General features: G+C 35.1%; 1 non-coding gene across 1 annotated transcript; it reads right to left on the bottom strand.

Annotated features, from left to right (window-relative positions):
- Window positions 1-20,813: 20,813 nt before the first annotated feature.
- LOC139886837 (small nucleolar RNA R71) lies at window positions 20,814-20,920 on the bottom strand. Its single transcript, XR_011772698.1, has one exon. It is a non-coding gene; the product is annotated as a small nucleolar RNA R71 (small nucleolar RNA).
- Between the last annotated feature and the right edge of the window lie 1,004 nt (window positions 20,921-21,924).

Raw genomic sequence — 21,924 nt, 5'->3', positions numbered from 1 at the left:
TGTACTTTTGAGCTTTTTGGTCGTTTGCGTCTTCAATTCGTCGAATCTGTCTTTTGTCTTCACCTTTTATTATTTAAACAAATATCACTTGTAAATAGAACAATTGCAACTAAAAGCTTGTCTTTCTTGAGGAATAATGCTATGAAATATATGTTCGTTTTTAGCATTATCAGAAGTTTTCTTAGATTTATACTTGGCCGTAGGATGTACAGGATGTCCATGCTGGACATGGCCAGGGCATTACAGATTTACACTCCTAGTGAATTGCTACTACCCGATTGTATGAATTTGATTTATCGTGGTGAAAGGGTAGATAGGAATTTTAACGCGAATGCCGTCTGGAGGCGTATGTCAAACTATAATATTTTTACACTAGGAGGAAAACACTCCTACTTACATATTAACAAAGCCGAGCTTCGTATAATTCATAGATTTTTGGCTAACTCGATTACACATAGAGGTCACAACAAGGAGAAAATGACCTTACATGATTTATTTTACCTAAAGTGTATTCGAGACCCAAGAAGCTTTGTTAATATCCCCTACTGTGTTGGTTTTTATTTGTCTAAGATGGTGGAAGGAATACAGGAAGTGGGGATTATAAGAGGAGGTATTTTTGTTACTCTCATTGGAGAGTATTTGGGTGTAGATAGGGACCAAGGGGGTCCACTTATGGTATGTAGGGAACAGGTTGAGCCTTTAGGATTAAAGGTCTATCAGGGAGCTAAGGTATTAAAGAGCAGACGCAACCAGCCAGTACCCTATGAAGGTAGTCATCCTCAGGTAGAGAGAGTTTCAGATGAGGAAATGGAGGAAGCAGATGACATTAGGGAGGCTATGACTGACGTCTACCAGCGTATAGATGAGGTAGATATGACAAACGGGGAGAGATTTAGTCGGATGGAGCAGTGGCAAGCCTGAAATGATTACGAGCATTCCAGGCAACGACAACATGATAGATGGGACTATCATCAGCGTCAGATTATGAGCCGGCTGTCACCTCGGGATCACTACTTTCCAACCCGACCCGCTTACTATCCTCCACACCAGCCCGAGATGAGACCACCATATACTCTCTACGACCCTAACCAGGCCTACCAGTACACCTATCACCAACCATGGAACCCGGACGACGACATGAACTGGAACCCCTATCCAGATTGATATAGTTCTGTTGGTGATTTCTATGATTTTTATCTTTTTATTATTTTTATTTATTTATGTTTAAACATATGATATTGTGATACATTAATGTATTGTTTAATATTTTTATTATTTGGTACTAATATTTCATATTTGATTTGAAAGTGGGATTTTAAGTCCCATTTCAAATTACCATGCATGTTTATATTTGTATGTATGTATATTGTCAATTGTACACAACAGGGTAAAACAGCGCATTTTCAAAGACTGACATTAAGTTCAGCAAAAGCTACTAATTTTGACGACAAAATGAAAAACAAATGTGATGTAATGACAAGACGGAATGAACAAATGATGTGTACCATTTATCATTCAGCAAACAAACGCCAATATGTTTGGAAACTTTGGTAAAATTTAATCATTTTTCTACGCTAATCACCCTCAATAATTTAAATTGTTACTGATTTCTTACAAATGAGGGCATTGCAAGATCTTAAGTGTGGGAAGGGGTTAAATTCTTTCGGATTTTTAAAATTTTTTACTTATACACTTGATTACTATTAGAAATACTAGTAACGCAGTAGTTGTATTAGAATCTAGTGCTCTCTGATAATAAAGAACAGCCCTAGTCTTATATACTGACTACCCAATTCTAGTAAAAAAATTTCAAAATTTTCAATTAAATGAACTCAAAATCATGTTTATACATATTTATGAACGATAAAACTAGGTGTTAACACCGAAATTATTGTTACCTCGAAAAGGACATAAATTGAGAAACAACCCAAAATGTTAGAATTCATTTAAAATGGAATAGAGGACAATAAAAAGGCAAAGAAAGGGAAATAAAAGCCAAGTGTGGGAAAAATTTATCAAGTTATTTAAAAACATATATCACATATTTTTGTACAAATAATTGAAGATACTTTTGTTTTGGACAAAATTAACCGTTTTACCCGGTAAATTGTAAGATATTTGAAAGAAAGATGGATCTACACGATGAATCAATTCCATCATTAAAAGGAAGTAAAGTCTTCCGAAAAAGACACGCGCTTCTTGATTTAGGTCAGGAAGTTGTCGTCCAGACCAGTTGTAGAGTCTACGAAAAACCTTGAAAAGTTTGCTCGAAAATCAGCTGGAAATCCACGGACCTCAACATCAAACAGGGTAGTCAAGTGGTCAGACTTATCCTAACCATGAGAGGATCTGTCTCGTAAAATGGGAAGGACGCCGTGCAAATTAGCTTGATAAGACTAATGACTCAGACCCCCAGAAAAGGATAATCTCCTTAAAAGATCAAAAATCAGCTTTTAAGCCTGATATTACTCAATCCTAGAGATTGACCTTAAAGATTGAGAATTGCAAACTCATGGAATTCGATGATATCTAAACTCGAGCTTGAACGAGAAAATATTTTGATCAAAATTACAAACCGATTTGTTTTCTGAAAACCTATTTTCAATGCATTCATTACCATTGAACGTAAAATCCTAGAAATTCACCTGGAATTCATTAGGTCACCTGAACCAAATCGGGTGTCAACCGTAAGAACGGTGGTTGCATAGTATGGTCGAAGACAGGACCTTGTGCCAAACCAAAAAACCATAAGGGTGAGCTTTACTATTGCTCCTACCAAGGATAGTAATTGCATCCGACACGTTATAGACCATAATTAAAAGCATGACAGGGGACATTGCCTTAACAGTTGCTTGTTCAACGCTTTCCTTTACAACCGGACGGTAGTTTACCGAAAGGTAATATACGGAGCAAGTATACTGGACGTGTTGCTTTCCTAATACAAGGTTAGCAAGTGGGTGACACAAAACCGCAAGTTTTGAGCTAAAATTTTCAAATATGAAACCCACCAAACCCACAAAAACAATTTGCAAATACCGGTGAAGGGTTATTTCGGAAAACTTATCTAGGGTAAAAACTAGATTTAATTTTCAAAAGATCAAATGTTTTCATAAAGATCCAATTTCCTTAAGGATCTAAATTTTATAGTCATGTGGGACTGTAAACCACATCGTTACTACCATTGTTTATACCGCCGTATAGAAATCACTGATGTACAAAGTGTGAAGAATAAAGAAGTGATTCTAGTATTTTCATTTCAAGACTATATTGCTTGAGGACAAGCAACGCTCAAGTGTGGGAATATTTGATAATGCTAAAAACGAACATATATTTCATAGCATTATCCCTCAAGAAAGACAAGCTTTTAGTTGCAATTGTTCTATTTACAAGTAATATTCGTTTAAATAAAAAAAGGTGAAGACAAAAGACAGATTCGACTAATTGAAGACGCAAACGACCAAAAAGCTCAAAAGTACAAAATACAATCAAAGTGGTTCCAATTATTGATAAGAAACGTCTCAAAATTACAAGAGTACAAGACGCGAAACGCAAAGTACAAGATATTAAATCATACGCAAGGACGTTCGAAAATCCGGAACCGGGACCAAAGTCAACTCTCAACACTCGACGCAACGGACTAAAAATTACAAGTCAACTATGCACATAAATATAATATAATATTTAAAAAATTCTTAAAATTATTTATATATTATATTTATATTTAAAATCCGTCGGCAGAATGCAAACAAAGACATGTGAGCTGGAATCCCAGGCCATGCGATCGCATGGCCTGCATGAGATAATCTAATGCGATCGCATGAGCCAAAAAGTCAGGCCACATGCTATAAATTTCGCAGTTTTGAGCGATCTTTTACACATCTTTTTCTTTCCTTTCTCTGAACGTATACATATATATATACTTTAATTTTAATTTTAATTTTAATTTTAATTCTAATAATAAGGGTATGTTAGCGAATGTTGTAAGGGTGTAAGTCGAAATTCTGTCCGTGTAACGCTACGCTATTTTTAATCATTGTAAGTTATGTTCAACCTTTTTAATTTAATGTCTCGTAGCTAAATTATTATTATGCTTATTTAGTGCCGAAGTAATCGCGATGTTTGGCTAAATATTAAAATTGGGTAATTGGGCTTTGGACCATAATTGGGGTTTGGACAAAAGAACGACACTTGTGAAAATTAGACTATGGGCTATTAATGAGTTTTATATTAACTAAATGATACCTCGTTGATTTAATATATAGACTTATAATTTGACGTATTTATATATAACCACATACGCTTGACTAGGTACGGTGGGCGGGATATCTATAAATACCAATAATTGTTCATTTTACCGGACACGGGATTGGATTAATAGTTAATAGACTCGTTGAAACAGGGGTGGATTACATTCAAGGGTAATTGGTGTAATTTTTAACAAAGTAGTAAAACCTTGGACTACACGCAGTCGATAACCTGGTGTATTCATTAAACAAAGTATTAAGACCTTGTTACAATTCGAATCCCCAATTAGTTGGAATATTTGACTTCGGGAATAAGAATAATTTGACGAAGACTTCCGCATTTTATGATTATGACTGATGGACTATTATGGACAAATCTGTATGGACATATTGAATAATCCAGGACAAAGAACAATTAATCCATGGGAATAAACTAAAAACAACACGTCAAACATCATGATTACGGAAGTTTAAATAAGCATAATTTATATATTTCATATTTAATTGCACTTTTAATTATCACACTTTTATTTATTGTCATTTTATTTAATTGCATTTTTAATTATCATACTCTTTAATTATCGCAATTTTATTTTATCACACTTTTATTTATCGTAATTTCATTATCGTTATTTACTTTACGCTTTAAATTAAGTTATATTTATTTTTAATATTTTACATTAGGTTTTAACTGCGACTAAAGTTTTAAAAATCAACAAACCGGTCATTAAACGGTAAAAAAACCCCTTTTTATAATAATAATATTACTTATATATTTTTGTATTTTTACAAATATAAGTTAAAAAATATAGTGTTAAGCTTGTTTTAAAGATCCCTGTGGAACAAATCGGACTTACAAAAAAAACTACACTACTGTACGATTAGGTACACTGCCTATAAGTGTTGTAGCAAGGTTTAGGTATATCCACTCTATAAATAAATAAATCACTTGTGTAAAATTGTATTGTATTTAATAGTATTTCGTTGTAAAAATTAATACTATTTCCTAGTACACCTCGCACACATCAATAATAAAGATTTACTTTCGCGAAACAATCTTTTAATTATATAATATCAATATACCTTGCGAATCTTCCAAGTCCGCCGAAACGATCCTTGGGCAAATTCTTGCATTTATAACACGCCAAATGTGTTATTACGAAGCGTCTAAGTTGGGCAAATTCACAACTTAGGAATTTAATATATACAAGTTCCCATCATTTCTCAAACACTTAATTAAAATTATCGTTCCAATTTAGCGGGCTTTTCCATCGCTATTTGATCATTATTACACTTTAACACGCAAAGTGGTTATAAAAGAAACATGCAATAGTGTTTGCCAAATACTGTCTTTATTATTTAAACGTGCCTTGAGCACAACATCCTTACACCATTCATGAAAAAATATCATACACATAATCTTCTCATAAGACAACAATTTTCAAGATTTTTACAAGTATTCTCTTTATTGCACCAACGTTGCCAAACTTTGCGAATATGATGATGAAGTGTTTAACTTTGCCATTGTTACTTATCAATTTTTCATTCCATGCATGACCATTTAAATGAAATTTTCAATCTGCGCAACCTTTCTGCAAAAGTTTACAAATTGCGCATAAAAGCTGTTACCATTAGATTGTTATTGCCTTTTGCATTTGACATTTTTCTAGCTGAATAAACTGAAATTTGCATTATGTGCTCAATTACCATTGTTTGTCCGTTCACATTTTCAATTGAGCTATCACCACTTTGCTTTGGAACAACACGGTTGGTCACAACACCATGACCCTCAACACCCACATTTTCCTTCGCAGTGATTAACGCACAAATTGGCTCTCTTTCTGCAGATGTTACTGTCGCTATTCCTTTGCATGTTGCAAACTTGACCATTCCATGAATTGTGGATGAAATAACACCCAATTTACATAGCGCAGTGCGCGCAAGCAAGATATTGAAGCATGAAGTGGTCCGCATAACATATAGATTTAAAGTTGCCTTTCGCGTTCTTTTTGAATCCACTTCATCAGTTAATTCAACATTCAATTCCAACTGCCCCAAAGGCCGTGTTGTTTCGCCAGAAAACCCAGAGAGTGACACTGCGGTTGGTAGCAATTTTGCTTTAATGTCTTCTGGCAATTTATTGAAACATTGCTCATTCATGACATCAACGCTACTTCTAGTATCAATGTGCACTTTTCTGATAAGAATTGCTGAATCCGCAATCTTACATGAAATGATTATCGGTTCATCAGATAACCCGTAATGTTGCACCGGTGGGAATGTTATTGGTGCAAATTTTGCCATTTCTCAAGAACCTCTTCAGCTTTTCTTTTCTGCGTAACATTGTTTATTTGCACCATATTAATGACCTTGATTTCTTGCAAATTCTCTTTCTTTCCCGCAAATTTTTGTGCCCAAATTTTTGACAGCGGGTGCCTTTCGCTCTTGTTGAACAGCTGCACTAACATTTGTGGTCTTAGGTGTGTTATTCAAACTTTGCGCAATCATTGCATCTGTGGAACTTTCTACTTTATCAATTAACAAGTGATTCATCTTGCCTTGCGTTGTCGCTTCTGTGATTAATTCAACTAGATCGCTATTTGTGTCATGACCGTAATCATCATGAAAAACACAAAACTTAGATTTATCGCGTCTATTGTTTTCTGACAATGGTGGTGGATCTGGGAAGGTTTTCGCAATCCTTTCTTGCATCAAAATCTCTTTTGGCGTTTTAGATAACGCTTGAATTATGCTGAAAGAATCATTACTCCACTTCCTTGATGAATTGCGATCACGATTATTATACCCATAGTTACCATTGTCACCATTATCGCGCTGTCAATCATTGCGCTGGTAACCGCCATTGTTATTCCTTCACTGATAACCTGATCCATGATTGTTATCACGGTAATTGATGTGTAAAATCGTGTCTATAATTTATAATGGAAAATGCCGGTTAAAAGATTACTACACACTAACGGGTAGTGTACCCGATCGTGTAATAGTATAAAATTGGTAATTCCGAAATCGTTCCAAGGACAGTTTAAATGTGAGAATTAAGATTGTAACTAATAAAATAAACTAAGTTAATCTATGAAAATCGAAAGTACGAGATAGTTTGTTTTGTGGCTATTTAACGATTAGCCAAATCAAAGATTGATTAAAAGTAAAAGACAATATTTTTGGTATTTTTAGATTTAAGCTTTAAAGCAAATAGACAAATTAAATAAAATAGTTTAAATCAAATAGGAAAAACAAATGTTCGTCTAGACTCTTTACACCTAGTCTCGGATGAATTTAGATTAAGCCCCAGTTATTTTCTAATCTATTCGAATTATCTAGTCGGTTCACCTGGAATTCCCCAGCGCAAACACTTTAATTAAAATTACACGACACGGAATTCCCCGTAGCCTAAGACCTCCTAATTGTGACCAAATATTTCAACTGAGATGAAGACTTAAATCGCAAATCACACCAACTCTCGTTGTGTGTAATTCACCCCTATTTCGTCTAGCCTTTTGAATTCAATTTACTCTCGTCTCCGAGTAAGCAAACAACCAATTAAGACAAACCAATTGTAAATTTATGTATTAAATTAATGAACTCTCGTCCTATCAAACAAATATACAACCAATTGAATCGAAAAGTCTAGCTTTAATAAGAATCGTTCTTTAATCCAAACATCAAATCATCATAAATAAATCGAATAACTGTTAAGTAGCATCCAAAACATAGGTTTACAAGTCTAGACAAACATTAAAATAACTAGCCCATAACCATGGCAACAAAAGAAATCAAAGTAATAAATAATAGAGAAAACAGTGTTGGATAAATAAGAATCAACCTAACACAATGAATCTTGATTATTGCTTGACTTGATCCTTGATAGCGGAATGATTGGAGCGTTAGAATAGCCTTGGAATTCTCCAAAAGTACCTAAAAATCGCCCAAAGTGCTCAGGAAATCAGCTGACAAAAAGTTATTCCAAGATAGGGTTTTATTTCCCTATTTATAACCTAGAAAACTGACCCAGTAACGACCCGTGCCGCAGCCCTATTAGCCGCGCCGCGGCTTAAAGCTAACCAGCACTCCAACTTCCATCAATATGCTCGACCTTCTGAAACAGTTATAGCCCGCGTCGCGGCCTCTCTAGCCGCGCCGCGGCTTAATACAGGCACAAATTTTTCACCGTTTTGTACCATAAAAATGCCTAAAACCCAACTGATTCATCATATTAAGGCACCGCTGATAAGATAACATGGAACATACCTCAAAATGATCAAAAATGCATATAAAAGATCTTCTCGGCTCTCGAATCACAACGTTCCCAAATTATCGCGAATAAAGACCAAAACCGTATCCAAATGGACTAAAAATGACGGATATTGCCATGATAAACATATGAGAAATACGCAATATCAAATCATCCCACACTAGAGTCTTGCTTGTCCTCAAGCAAAGTCCACTTGAAAATAATCTTCTACTAAATAATAACGTCTTCATAAGTGTAAGTAGAACCAACGAACATGAATCAAAAAGAGAAACTAGCATGGGTACGGTCTTAAGAGAACATAGCAACAATGTGTCTTCCACTTGTAATCCCAATATCTCCAACATCCCCAAATAAAGTACCGGTACAATAATAATAACTCGAACAAAGTGTACCAAATATAATCCAAATAAATGTAGAAGATCTCGAACCTGAATATGTCTTCAAATAAATATAATGTGAATACAAGTGGAAACATGAGCTGAGAAAGTGAAACCTTCGAACCCAAAGAACCGTACGGGCTACCCCGCGATTGGTCAAGCCAATGCCTCCCACAGTACCTAACATCGTGAAATGTTGGTAAGAAAATAATGTGCTTAGGAGGATACACATTACGTCCGGATATCATCGATAATTATGAGGTAATCATCTAATCCGTTAGGTCAATCATAACGATTGAGGTCCATCAGGCTTAAAATATGATATCTCACCTTTCTGGAGGTTATCTACTGGGAATCTGATCAATCACTGACATTTTGTGTATCATGGTGCGCTTCCCATTTGACTAGCAAATCTCCCTCATTGAGATAAGCTTTGACTACCAGTTTCCCTGTTTGACGTTGAGGCCTGGTAGATTTCCAGTCAATTTTAGCAATGACTTTTCAAGATTTTTCGTCACCCTACAACTGTTCTGGACTACAACTTCTGAAACAAATCAGCAAGTGTGTCGTTCGGGAGACTTGACTACCTTAAGGATGGAATAGATACATCCTGTGTGGTTAAATAAGTTGGTCGGGTGCAACATTGTCCTTGTTAGGAGAAACAATGAGGATCGCCCTGTTTAAGTTTTCGATCTAGCGCATGGTCCGGTGTGACGATCGCTCCAAATCCATATGGACGAACACGTCATTCATCGATTTCATTGCGGGGTTTTGACCTCTATGTGATACGTTTTGTAACATTGCATTCGTTTGAAAAGGTATTTCATAAATGAATATATAAATTCCAGGTTTTTAACATCTGATGATTCCTACGTATAGACAATCACCATTTAAATGGTTTACAATAATACATCTGTTGACAATACAGTCAAAATAAGGTACATGGTGAATGCAAGTTTCTTGTATATAGCATGTATGACTCCAAGCACATATCTTGTATCACGTATAAGCAAACAGCGGAAGACTTCTAGAAACCTGAGAATAAACATGCTTCAAGTGTCAACACAAAGGTTGGTGAGTTCATAGTTTTAATATTACACATAATCCGTATGTCAATGTGGATTACAAAAGTTCAGTTGTATCATTCAAAACGTTTATCAATATGTTTTAAATAAAAGGTGGACCACAAGATTTCAGTTGTTTCATCCAAAAACATTTATCAAAATATTCTACAAAGTTGAGCACCCTGGTAACTAAACTTTAACGTATATATAATTTGTACCCTTTGTATAATCATCTTAATAATACACGCAAACCAATGTGTACGCTTCTCAAATAGCATACGTCCGTTAAAAGGCTAGTGCTCTAGCTCGGACGGAGATATCAAGCCCTATGGATCCATATACTACTACTCGCGTCCACCAGTTCTTATAACTGGCAGTTAACAGTTACCAAAGCTAAGGGATTTTCGGTTCAAACTCAGTGTAGAATTTAGTATGTACTTGTATCCATTGCGTTTAAATAAAGTGCATGTATTCTCAGCCCAAAAATATATATTGCAAAAGCAATTAAAAAGGGATCAATGAAACTCACATCAAATCAGTTTAGCATTTATATCAATTTCATAAAATGGTTATAAAAGCATTCACATGTATTCTCAGTCCCAAAAATGTAAATAAAAAGGGAGCAAATGAACTCACTGTTTAATATTGATATACAATATTGTAGGAAAGCACGTAGACGCATCGGAGATGATAAACACGAGGTTCGATTCACAAAAATACCCTCGAAGATTACCCATAATTTCCTTGGCAATAACCCATATTTTCCTTAGCTCTAGTTCGCTCGGAAACTTGTTTTTAAAATTACTTGGACAGCACTCCGTCGTAATATTTTATGTACATTATTATTTTTGTATCGCAAAAATAATAATACTAATAATAAAAATAATAAGATTAATAATAATCTTATTGTTAATAATAATAATAATAATAATAATAATAATAAATAAATAAAATAAATACTGAGTAATATGTATATTTGTGTATGTGTGTGTGTGATTAACTGGCCAAAACTCGAGAATTTAAAGCACCTGACCCATTTTTACACCCCATGCGATCGCATGGGGTTTGTACTGGATAGCCATGTGATCGCATGGCTAAGATTTCCAGCTCAGAACCTTTTGTCAATTAGCTTGTCGACATGATTTTATATTAATATAATATATATAATATATTTAATTTATATAATTAATTATATATTATATTAAATTCACATGCACAGTTGACTTGTAATTTTCATTCCGATAAGTCGTACGTCGTCACTTGACTTGTGTCCCGGTTCTGGTTTTTCGAATGTCCTTTCGTACATTTAGAAAACTTGCATTTTACGTTTCGTGTCACGTACCTTTGTCAAAATATAGCCTTAAATTATCCATAAACTATACCACTCATAGTATATCTTAAACTTTCGAATGTTTTGGTCATTTACTTCTATAAATCATCGTCTCGTTATTTGTTAAAATACATACTGTAGCAATTCACTGTAGCAAATAGTGATTTTCGAAAACACTGTAGCATTTTGGGTACTGTAGCAATTTGAAAATACTGTAGCAAATTAGTGTTTTACTGGTTCATCTTAAACGCTTTAGTTAACTTATCTAAATATCAATCGAATCAATAAACGAATGTTACTATCGTTTACTAAATAACTTGAAATTATATATATATGTATATATCTTTTTAATATACATAAATCAGTTTTTAAATACACATTGGAAGTTATTTATAAATAAATTTTAATAATAAATATTTTAACTTATCATATATATTCAAATAGATATTTAAACCAATAAGTTTAATGTACGGTATCAAATAATTAATACATTGTTACCTTTTCAAGTTATAGTATATATGTATCTATTTACATATAATTGTTCGCGAATCGTCGAAAACAACTGAAGGGTATTTAAATATATAAAAGTAGTTTAAAAATTTTGAGATTCAGTTTTACAGAATTTGCTTATCGTGTCGGAAATGTTAATCATACAAAGATTAAGTTTAAATTTGATCAGAAATTTCCGGGTCATCACATCCGGTCTCGACCACACGCTACTATCACCGTTCATACGGTTGACACCCGCCTTGGTGCAGATGACCTACGTATGAATTTTAATGTTCATATAGGATTTCACATTCAAAATAATGAACATGTTTTGAAAGTTCAAGACTTTCTCCTCTAATAGTACATCATCGTGAAATGATGGGTAATGAAATGGCACGCTTAAGAGGTATACGTACCAAGTAAAACGGTCGAAAGACTTTACTTCCTTAATTAGTGGATCTGAGTCACTCGGGAATGCCAATCTATTTCAATTAACACTCGGTTTAAATCCCAAAAACCTTTGGGTGCCATAGCTTTTGGCTATGGATTGTGTTGTCTAAGCAAACACAAGCACGTAGCTATTGCTCCTAAAAAGGACAGCACTGGTGAAGCTCCAGGCTCCTCTTCCCACAGTATCACACCATTAGATTAGATGATGTAATAATAAAATGATATAGTTTCGGAAGTCTGCTATACCAAGTAACCAAAAGTTTTTTTTATTTTTTTTTATCATGCACGTGATTCGGTCACAATCACGCTATGCAATCACCGCTCTCTCACGGTTTACACCCGTTTTGGTACAGGTGACCTACTATTGAGTTCCCCGAACTCGTAGGATTTCATGTTCAAAATAATGAACATGTGAAACAATTTTGGCTTCTTTGAAAATACGAAATATACCATAAAATACCAAGCCAATTTTCATAACAAAAGTTTTGGCCAAATTTTCAATTGGTTTTCTATATTTTTTTTCTTTTTCTCTAACTTTTCTCATTTTTTTTTTATTTTACCCTAAATTTTTCAATTTTTTTTTAACGACCAAAACCCGTGAAACGTCAAGTCCTTTAATAATATCAAAACTAATATGATGATGATTTCATTAACAACCAACCCGAGAGATTTTACATCCCCACCCCATACTTGAGATCGAGTAATGTCTCCATCACTTAAGATCAAAAATAGATTAAAATCGAAAGGGTAAGAAAAATAAAAACTTATCGAGTTAACCACTGATCGTGAAATGACAGTGACAGATGGCGCTGAACTGACTGCCAGCATAAGAACATCGTCCATTCCCGATCATCACACCAATATCATCAATTATGCAGTTTTGATGAACTTAATGCCAGATTTGAAAAATCGTTTCACCAACAAAACTAACAAACATAAAAGAAACTACATAAAACGGGACAAGGTGGCACCACTCGGTACCGAAACGCCTTGTCCCCGAATAAATCCGCAGTACATAATTAAAGTAAATAATTATCCAAGTACAGAACCAAATAAAAAAAAGTTTGCAAACAAAGTACAACATGATCATCGAGCACGCAGGCCCTCCTCACTGAAAACCATCATACGGCCAATTGCCGTACGGATACTGCTGCTGAAACCTCTGATGCGCATCTTCCAACCTTTCCCCCTAGCTATAAATCGGGGCCTGCACTCGTGGCCGAATTGGACTACGATAATCAAAGGGGTGGCTGAGCAATAGTACCATAATAATGATCCGGGTTGTAGTAGTAAAGACGAGCATTGTGCCTTTGCCAATTGTTCCCATATGCCATCCATTGCTGGTCATGTAAGGACTCGGCTGACCTCTCATCGATCCGCTGCTGACTTTCCCACATACGGTCGTTATGCCACCGTTGTTCTCCCCGAAACTCATTAAATCTATCAGACACCCCGATTTGAACATTATCGACCCTCGAAACCAAATCATTCCAAACTGTCTCCGAAACCCCCCAAGGCTGACCACTACCCGAACCAACGTGCTCCTCGGACTCGGAACCAAAACACTCGTGGATACGAGCCGCAACTTCCTCATCATCATCGTGTTGCGCACCACTACCGCTCGCCCCACCTTGTTGAGACGGCTCAACATATTCGACTAACATCGACCGATTCGAGTTCCACATCAAAATTTTCGCATTAAAATAAAATCGAACCCCGAATGGTTTCATTGAATCCCGAGCCGGTGTACAACGAGTGAAATTTATATTGAAAAACCGAGCAATTTTAGTAACATAATGTCCACCCAAAAGTGCTTTTGCCTTTTGTTTCTCCATCGCATGCGTACGCAAATACTCACCTACCAAATTTGCCAAATCAGCAAACTGTCCATGCTTAATCATATAAATGGACCACAAATCATGATTGGTCACCTTGTCATACCCATTCACGCGGGCATAAAACGTACAACCCAACAACCTCTGAATCAATCTCGCATCCTTGTCCCTAATGTCCGACCCCTTTGATTCACTAGACACAAATGGATTCTTCCCACTCAGTTGATACCAATATTGTTGTGCATTAAAGAACTCGGCACCATAAAATTGAGTTTCGTTCAAATATTGTCCTAAAACGAAATCATCCATTTCGGGGTACAAATTAAGTGCCCGACAAAGATCAAACCTACTCATCTCCCTATCCATCCCTCCTAAGCGAAATTGTAAGAAACGCGTATCTGAAACCGCACGGCGAGGATTAAAATTCAATGTGGAGAAGAATTCCCACACCAATTCCTCATAAATAACATCTGTACACAAAAACGCCTGCTCCCATGCGTGAATGAAATGGTTACCCGGTTGTTTTATGCATGTAAGCACCCCTTGGAGATGAGTTCTCAAATTTCTTCCCGCTTGTTCTAGCGGGGCCAGTCTAAATACCAAGTGCCGGTGATGAGACGCCTTCTAATATATCCAAACCTTCTGGCATACTCTTCATCATCCTTTAACGCTTGTAACCAATTTTCAGGATTGGTTTGAATTTCCAAAAGTCTTTCCTCTTCCCTTTGAGCATTCGAGACTCTTTGCTTCTGCATTAACCAACATCAAACAAACAAAAAATCAAAAAGCAAACATTGCCATTAGCATTAAAGATTAGTCCCTGCTCATATTCAAAATAATCCACATTTCAAGCAAAAGTCAACCGTGGTCAACAAACAGCTACAAGCATTAATCAATTAGGACCAACATTAAAATCACAAACTTTCAACCCAAACGAATCATCTTTTCCAAGTACTCGAACAATCATCCATCATTAGTAACAACTCAACACAACTTAAGATGTTTTATGCAATTCACATTAGTGGAAAAATGATTTTAACACTTCAAATTTAGCAATTCAATCCAAAACTCAACAATTAAACGAATACCAAGTCATCATAGTATCAATATCATGGCATCTTTATCATGTAAAAACAAATTAATCAAAAGAAAATCATTCAATTAAAACTAGAACCCTAATGACCCGGCCAAATTGACACACCCCACACTTATCATTCAAGTCAAACCATTAATTAACAAAACCATAACCAATTTTCTCCAATTACTTATCTCGAATTCGAAATTAAGCAAATCATGAACCCTAGAATCAAAGATATGCATCAAAAACACAAAAAAAATATGAATTTCATACATACTAATCATATTCAACAAAGACCCATGATCAATTTAAACATTCATGACCAAAATCAACAACCCCACACTAATTCCAAACCTAATCCGAATTTAATTAACAAATAAGCATGCAATTAGGCAAGAACAAGATAAAGAAAGTCAAAATTGGACCTTTGGTGCCATGGATTAGAGATTGATTGAAGAGATTTAAGCAAAAATTGAAGATTAAAGATTAGGTTTTGGGAGTTTTTGAATCGTGCTTGAAATTGATAAGTTGTGTGTGTTTCTAACTCAGCAAACAACCCTAAATATTTCCAATTCCCGTCGGATTTAACCCTTGGGTCGGGTTGGACCCATTTCCTTTTATAAGAAAAACGAATTTAGAATGCCCATCAGACAACACCCGCGCCGCGGGCTCCAAAGCCGCGCCGCGGCTTAATGAAGTAAAAACCCCTGAAGTTTTAAGAACCCTCGACCTACAAATTAAGTGTTATCCCGCGCCGCGGGACCCCAAGCCGCGCCGCGGCTTAAAACAGTCAAAAATTCATTTTTGAAAATTTAGGATTTTTCAATCAAAACACAATTTCGCGCAACCTGGTTCCAAACAATGATCATATTGTACCTGTTCAAGCATGAAAATATACAAAACAATAATAATATACAAACTCTACAACAAAAATTGCCACCAAGATTATCACGCTTCGTTAGAGGTAAAGATGAGTTTAACCTCATCATCCACCTCTTGTGGTCCATCGACATAATGCTTGATCCGATGACCGTTCACTTTAAACTCTTCCCCCTTCGGGTTAACCAAATCAACTGCCCCATGGGGATAAACCTTACGAACAATAAATGGTCCCGACCACTTAGACTTTAACTTTCCCGGAAACAAACGAAACCTCGAATTGAAAAGAAGCACACGATCCCCTTCCTTAAATTCCTTAGGATCTTTTAAACGACTATCGTGCCACTTCTTCGTCCTCTCCTTACTAATCAACGAATTCTCATAAGCATCGAGCCTTAGTTCCTCTAACTCATTTAATTGGCTCAAACGAAGGCGACCCGCCTCCTTAAGATCAAGATTGCTCGTTTTAAGAGCCCAAAAAGCTTTATGTTCAATCTCCACCGGAAGATGACACGCTTTACCATAAAGTAAACAAAAAGGAATGGTTCCGGTTGGCGTTTTGTACGCCGCGATCCCCTTCCTTAAATTCCTTAGGATCTTTTAAACGACTATCATGCCACTTCTTCGTCCTCTCCTTACTAATCAAAAAATTCTCATAAGCATCGAGCCTTAGTTCCTCTAACTCATTTAATTGGCTCAATCGAAGGCGACCCGCCTCCTTAAGATCAAGATTGCTCGTTTTAAGAGCCCAAAAAGCTTTATGTTCAATCTCCACCAGAAGATGACACGCTTTACCATAAAGTAACCGAAAAGGAATGGTTTCGGTTGGCATTTTGTACGCCGCGATCCCCTTCCTTAAATTCCTTAGGATCTTTTAAACGACTATCGTGCCACTTCTTCGTCCTCTCCTTACTAATTAACGAATTCTCATAAGCATCGAGCCTTAGTTCCTCTAACTCATTTAATTGGCTCAAACGAAGGCGACCCGCCTCCTTAAGATCAAGATTGCTCTTTTTAAGAGCCCAAAAAGCTTTATGTTCAATATCCACCGGAAGATGACACGCTTTACCATAAAGTAACTTAAAAGGAATGGTTCCGGTTGGCATTTTGTACGCCGTTCTAAATGCCCATAAGGCATCATCAAGCTTAAACGACCACTCCTTAGGATTAGAACCAATTGTTTTCTCAAGAATCCTCTTTAAAGCTCAGTTTGTATTTTTGACTTACCCATTCATTTGAGGATGGTAGGATGTCGAAACTTTATGAGTCACCCTGATAGTGCACCAAATGAACATATATTTAGTAGCAATATCCTTCCAATATGTAAAGTTTTTAGTTGCAATTGTTCTATTTTCAAGTAATATTCGTTTAAATAAATAAGTGCGAAGACAAAAGGCGAAAACGAAGATTTGAAGCCGCAAACGTCCAAAAAGCTCAAATGTACAAGACACAATTCAAGTGGTTCAATTTATTGATGAGAAACGTCTAAAAATGACAAGAGTACAAGTCGCGAAACACAAAGTACAAGATATTAAATTATACGAAAAGGCGTTCGAAAATCCGGAACCGAGACATGAACCAACTTTCAATGCACGACGCAACGGACCTAAAATTACAAGTCAACTATGCACATAAATATAATATAATATATAATTAATTATGTAAATTATATTTATATTATATTTATATATTATAAAAATAAACGTCGGCAGCCTAGGATCCAATTTGTGTGAGCTGGAATGCGAACCTCCGCACTCGCGGAGCTGTGAAGCACAAAAGCTCCGCACTCGCGGAGCTGTACAGTTCAAAGTGAGCCTATAAAAGCTCGCGAATTCTGCTCGATGAACCATCCCTTTTTCTTTCTTTCAATCTACGTAAAATATATATATATTTATATTTATAATTTTAATTTTAATTTAAGTTAATAATAATAAGGTTATAGTGGCGAATGTTTTAAGTTTGTAAGTCGAAACTCTGTCCATGTAACGCTACGCTATTAATAATCACTGTAAGCTATGTTCTTCCTTTTTAATTTAATGTCTCGTAACTAAGTTATTATTATGCTTATTTAAATCGAAGTAATCGTGATGTTGGGCTAAATATTAAGATGGGGTTATTGGATTTTGTACCATAATTCGGGTTTGGACAAAAGACCGACACTTGTGGACATTGGACTATGACTATTAATAGATGGGGGTATTGTCTAATTGAGCGACAACTCATTGGAATCTGTCGAACCTATTTTCAAATTAGTTAATCTAATAATTATTAAAATGATTACGAATGTCCTATTTAGTGACGTTTATACGACATCCTTTACAATCATTTAATTAATTATTCGGGTTGGGTAATTGATTATTCAAACTGATCAATTGGATAAATTAATATTCATATCTCATTAAAACAGGAGTGGATTACATACAACGATAATTGGTGTAATTGTTAACAAAATATTAAAACCTTGGATTGCACACAGTCGATAACCTGGTGTATTCATTAAACTAAGTATTAAAACCTTGTTACAGTTCGAATCCCCAATTAGTTGGAATATTTGACTTCGGGTATAATATTAATTTGACGAGGACACTCGCACTTTATATTTATGACCGATGGACCGTTATGGACAAAAACCGTATGGACATATCGAATAAACCAAGACAAAGGACAATTAACCCATGATAATAAATTAAAATCAACACGTCGAACATCCTGATTACGGAAGTTTAAATAAGCATAATACTTTTATTTCATATTTCATCGTACTTTTATTATAGTATTTAGTACCCCTTCGCTTTCACATCAAGTTTTTGGCACCGCTGCCGGGGAGCACTCAAACGCTGAAGCGAAACGCCATAAGAAAAAAAAAGATTTTTATTAAGTTTTAAGCTATTTTTTGTAAAAATATATTTGTATTAGTTTTAAATATAATAAAAAACAAAAATATAAAAACATAAAAAAAAGAGAAAAATGTATATCTATATTTTTAAGTGTTTAAAATAAAAAAGGTTCCTATTTATAAAAGCTAATAAGTAATATATTTTTTTATATATAAGTTTTGTTATATTTTCTATAAATTAAAAAGTTAAAAATCAAGTAAAAAAAAGTAAAAAAAAAAAAAAAAAACTGAACCTACACGAATTTGAACCTGCCATCATCTGAATCTGCATCATCCGCACTCGCGGAGATTTTCGGCAGCAGAATCCGCACTCGCGGAGCCGTCTGACACGCCTGACCTGGTACGCATTAATTACGCAGTTAGGGTTTATAATTAATTATAATTAATTAAGATTAGGGTTTTAATTTAGTTTAAGTAGTTTTAATTAATTATAAGTTTTAATTATTATTATTAATTATATAAATTAATACTTTTATAAAAATAATAATATAAAAATAATATTTTTATAAAAATAAGTAATTTTATCAATTTTTATTTCTTTTTATAAATTGTATATTTTAAAAATTATAATTCGTAATTTGTATATTTTTCGTCATATTTAATTCGTAACTTAGTATTTTTCCGTAGTTCTTTTATATTTCTAGATTTTTAGTTTTGCCGTAAAATCCCTTAAGTACTTTTTCTTTAGACTAAGATTTAGGCGCTTTAGAATTTTACGACATCGCTTATCGCTTTAGTATTTTATAAGTTTTAGTGCCTTTTTAAGTTATTGCCGTTTTGGATATAGAATTCCTTTTAAGCTTTAATACATTTAGACGCAAGTTTTAATATTTAGTTTTTAGACTTTTAAGTTTCGACGCTCTACTTTCTTATTATTATTTTTCGACCTTTTTCGACGTTTTTCGACGCACTCTTTTTCTTTCTCTTATTTCTCGACGCTCTAGTTTTTAGGACATAGATTTTATCTTCAAAATTTTGACGAAAAATTATTATAAGCGGTTAAATTGATAGACATCCAAATTTTCTGGTTCGTAGTAATAGTTGAATTTGTTAGTGCCGAGTTGTGGGCTTTCGATTTAAAAGGTCCTGGCTACCTGCTGCATCTATTGGCTATTCGAAACGTGGGCAAAATCAGAAAAGTCTATTAATTTGATAACTTATATAATTTTTTTTATAACTAATAGGATATTCAGTGAATGCACCGAGCAAAACGTTCACCACCTTTTATACGTTCACCACCTGTAACTCGATCAAGACATCTAGCCAACATTGTCGCCGTTGATTTTTCTTTAGAATCGTCATCTAGTCGACCAAGTACTCCAATTCAAATTTCCGATAATCCATTTTTTGAACCCGACCTCACAATTGAGAACCCGGAGGATATTCAAGGACAATTCAGAGATCCTGAACCACTAATTATTCCTCCTGAACCACAAATCATTCAACCGGAGATTGTAGAGGAAGAAACCATTAAATCAGAATCCTCTAGTGATTCAGATTCAATAAATTCAATCATGGAAAATCGGGAACCTCTAAGTATGGAAGACCGAATGAGAGCCACACGCACTGGCCAAGGTCACGCCATTATTAAGCCAGACATTAATGCGCCAGATTATAAAATCAAAGGACAAATCCTACACATGGTAACTAATCAATGCCAATTTAGTGGTACACCAAAAGAAGATCCAAACGAACATCTTCGAACCTTTAATAGGATTTGTACTCTATTCAAAATCAGAGAAGTTGAGGATGAACAGATCTATCTCATGTTATTTCCCTGGACTTTAAAGGGAGAAGCCAAAGATTGGTTAGAATCGTTACCTGAAGGGGCGATTGATACATGGGATGTTTTAGTTGAAAATTTTCTTAAACAATTCTTTCCGGCATCTAAAGCTGTGAGACTTCAAGGAGAAATTGTTACATTCACGCAGAAGCCAAATGAAACATTATATGAGGCATGGACAAGATTTGGAAAGTTGTTGAGAGGATGTCCTCAACATGGTTTAGACACTTATCAAATAGTACAAATATTCTATCAAGGATGTGACATCACTACACGAAAAAAACATCGACATAACAGCTGGTGGTTCTATTATGAAGAACACTGCAACTGAAGCTTACAAAATCATTGATAACACATCCTCCCACTCTCATGAGTGGCACCAAGAAAAAGATATCTTTCGTTCATCTAAAGCGGCTAGAGCCGATTCTAGCCATGACTTTGATTCCGTTTCCGCAAAAATAGATGCTTTCGAGAGACGAATGGAAAAGATGAATAAAGATATTCACGCAATACGAATCAGTTGTGAGCAATGCGGTGGACCACACTTAACGAAAGAGTGTCACATTGAGCAAACGATGGAATAACGTGAGAATGTTTCCTACATAAACCAAAGGCCGGGAAATAATTATCAAAATAATTATCAACCGCCAAGGCCAAACTTCAATCGAAATCAAAACATTCTTTACAATCCAAATGGACCTAACAATAACTCGTACAACCAACAAGGTCCGAATAACCAACCAACTCAAAATAATATTTTCAATCAACAAAGACCTAGCTTGTATAAACCACCACAACGAACCGAAAAGAAAAAGCCAAATCTGGAAGAAATGATGGCAAAGCTAATGGAATCTCAAACATAATTCATTACATCTCAAACCCAAATAAATGAGAGGTTTGATCAGTCATTAAGAACTCAACAAGTTTCCATTTTGAATCTAGAAAAACACATAGGTACTCTTGCTAGCATGATGAGTGAGAGGGAAGAAGGAAAGCTACTGAGTAATACTGAAGTAAATCCTCGGAATGAGAATGTTAACATGGTGTCAACAAATTCTGAAAAATCATCATCAGAAGATGGGAAGGTTTTAGATGTGAGTAACAATGAAGAAGTTACAAAACCACCACCACCGAGTATGTAAAGCCAGTGGTGGCACCATACAGACCACCCATCCCGTTTCCAAGAAAAGGAGTTGAGTATGAGCAAGTAATAGGTAATAAAGTTT

The sequence above is a fragment of the Rutidosis leptorrhynchoides genome, chromosome 1 (assembly GCF_046630445.1).
Source record: "Rutidosis leptorrhynchoides isolate AG116_Rl617_1_P2 chromosome 1, CSIRO_AGI_Rlap_v1, whole genome shotgun sequence".
Classification (NCBI taxonomy): Eukaryota; Viridiplantae; Streptophyta; class Magnoliopsida; order Asterales; family Asteraceae; genus Rutidosis; species Rutidosis leptorrhynchoides.
Note: the sequence above shows the minus strand (reverse complement) of the source record. Positions and strands in the feature narration are given on the sequence as shown.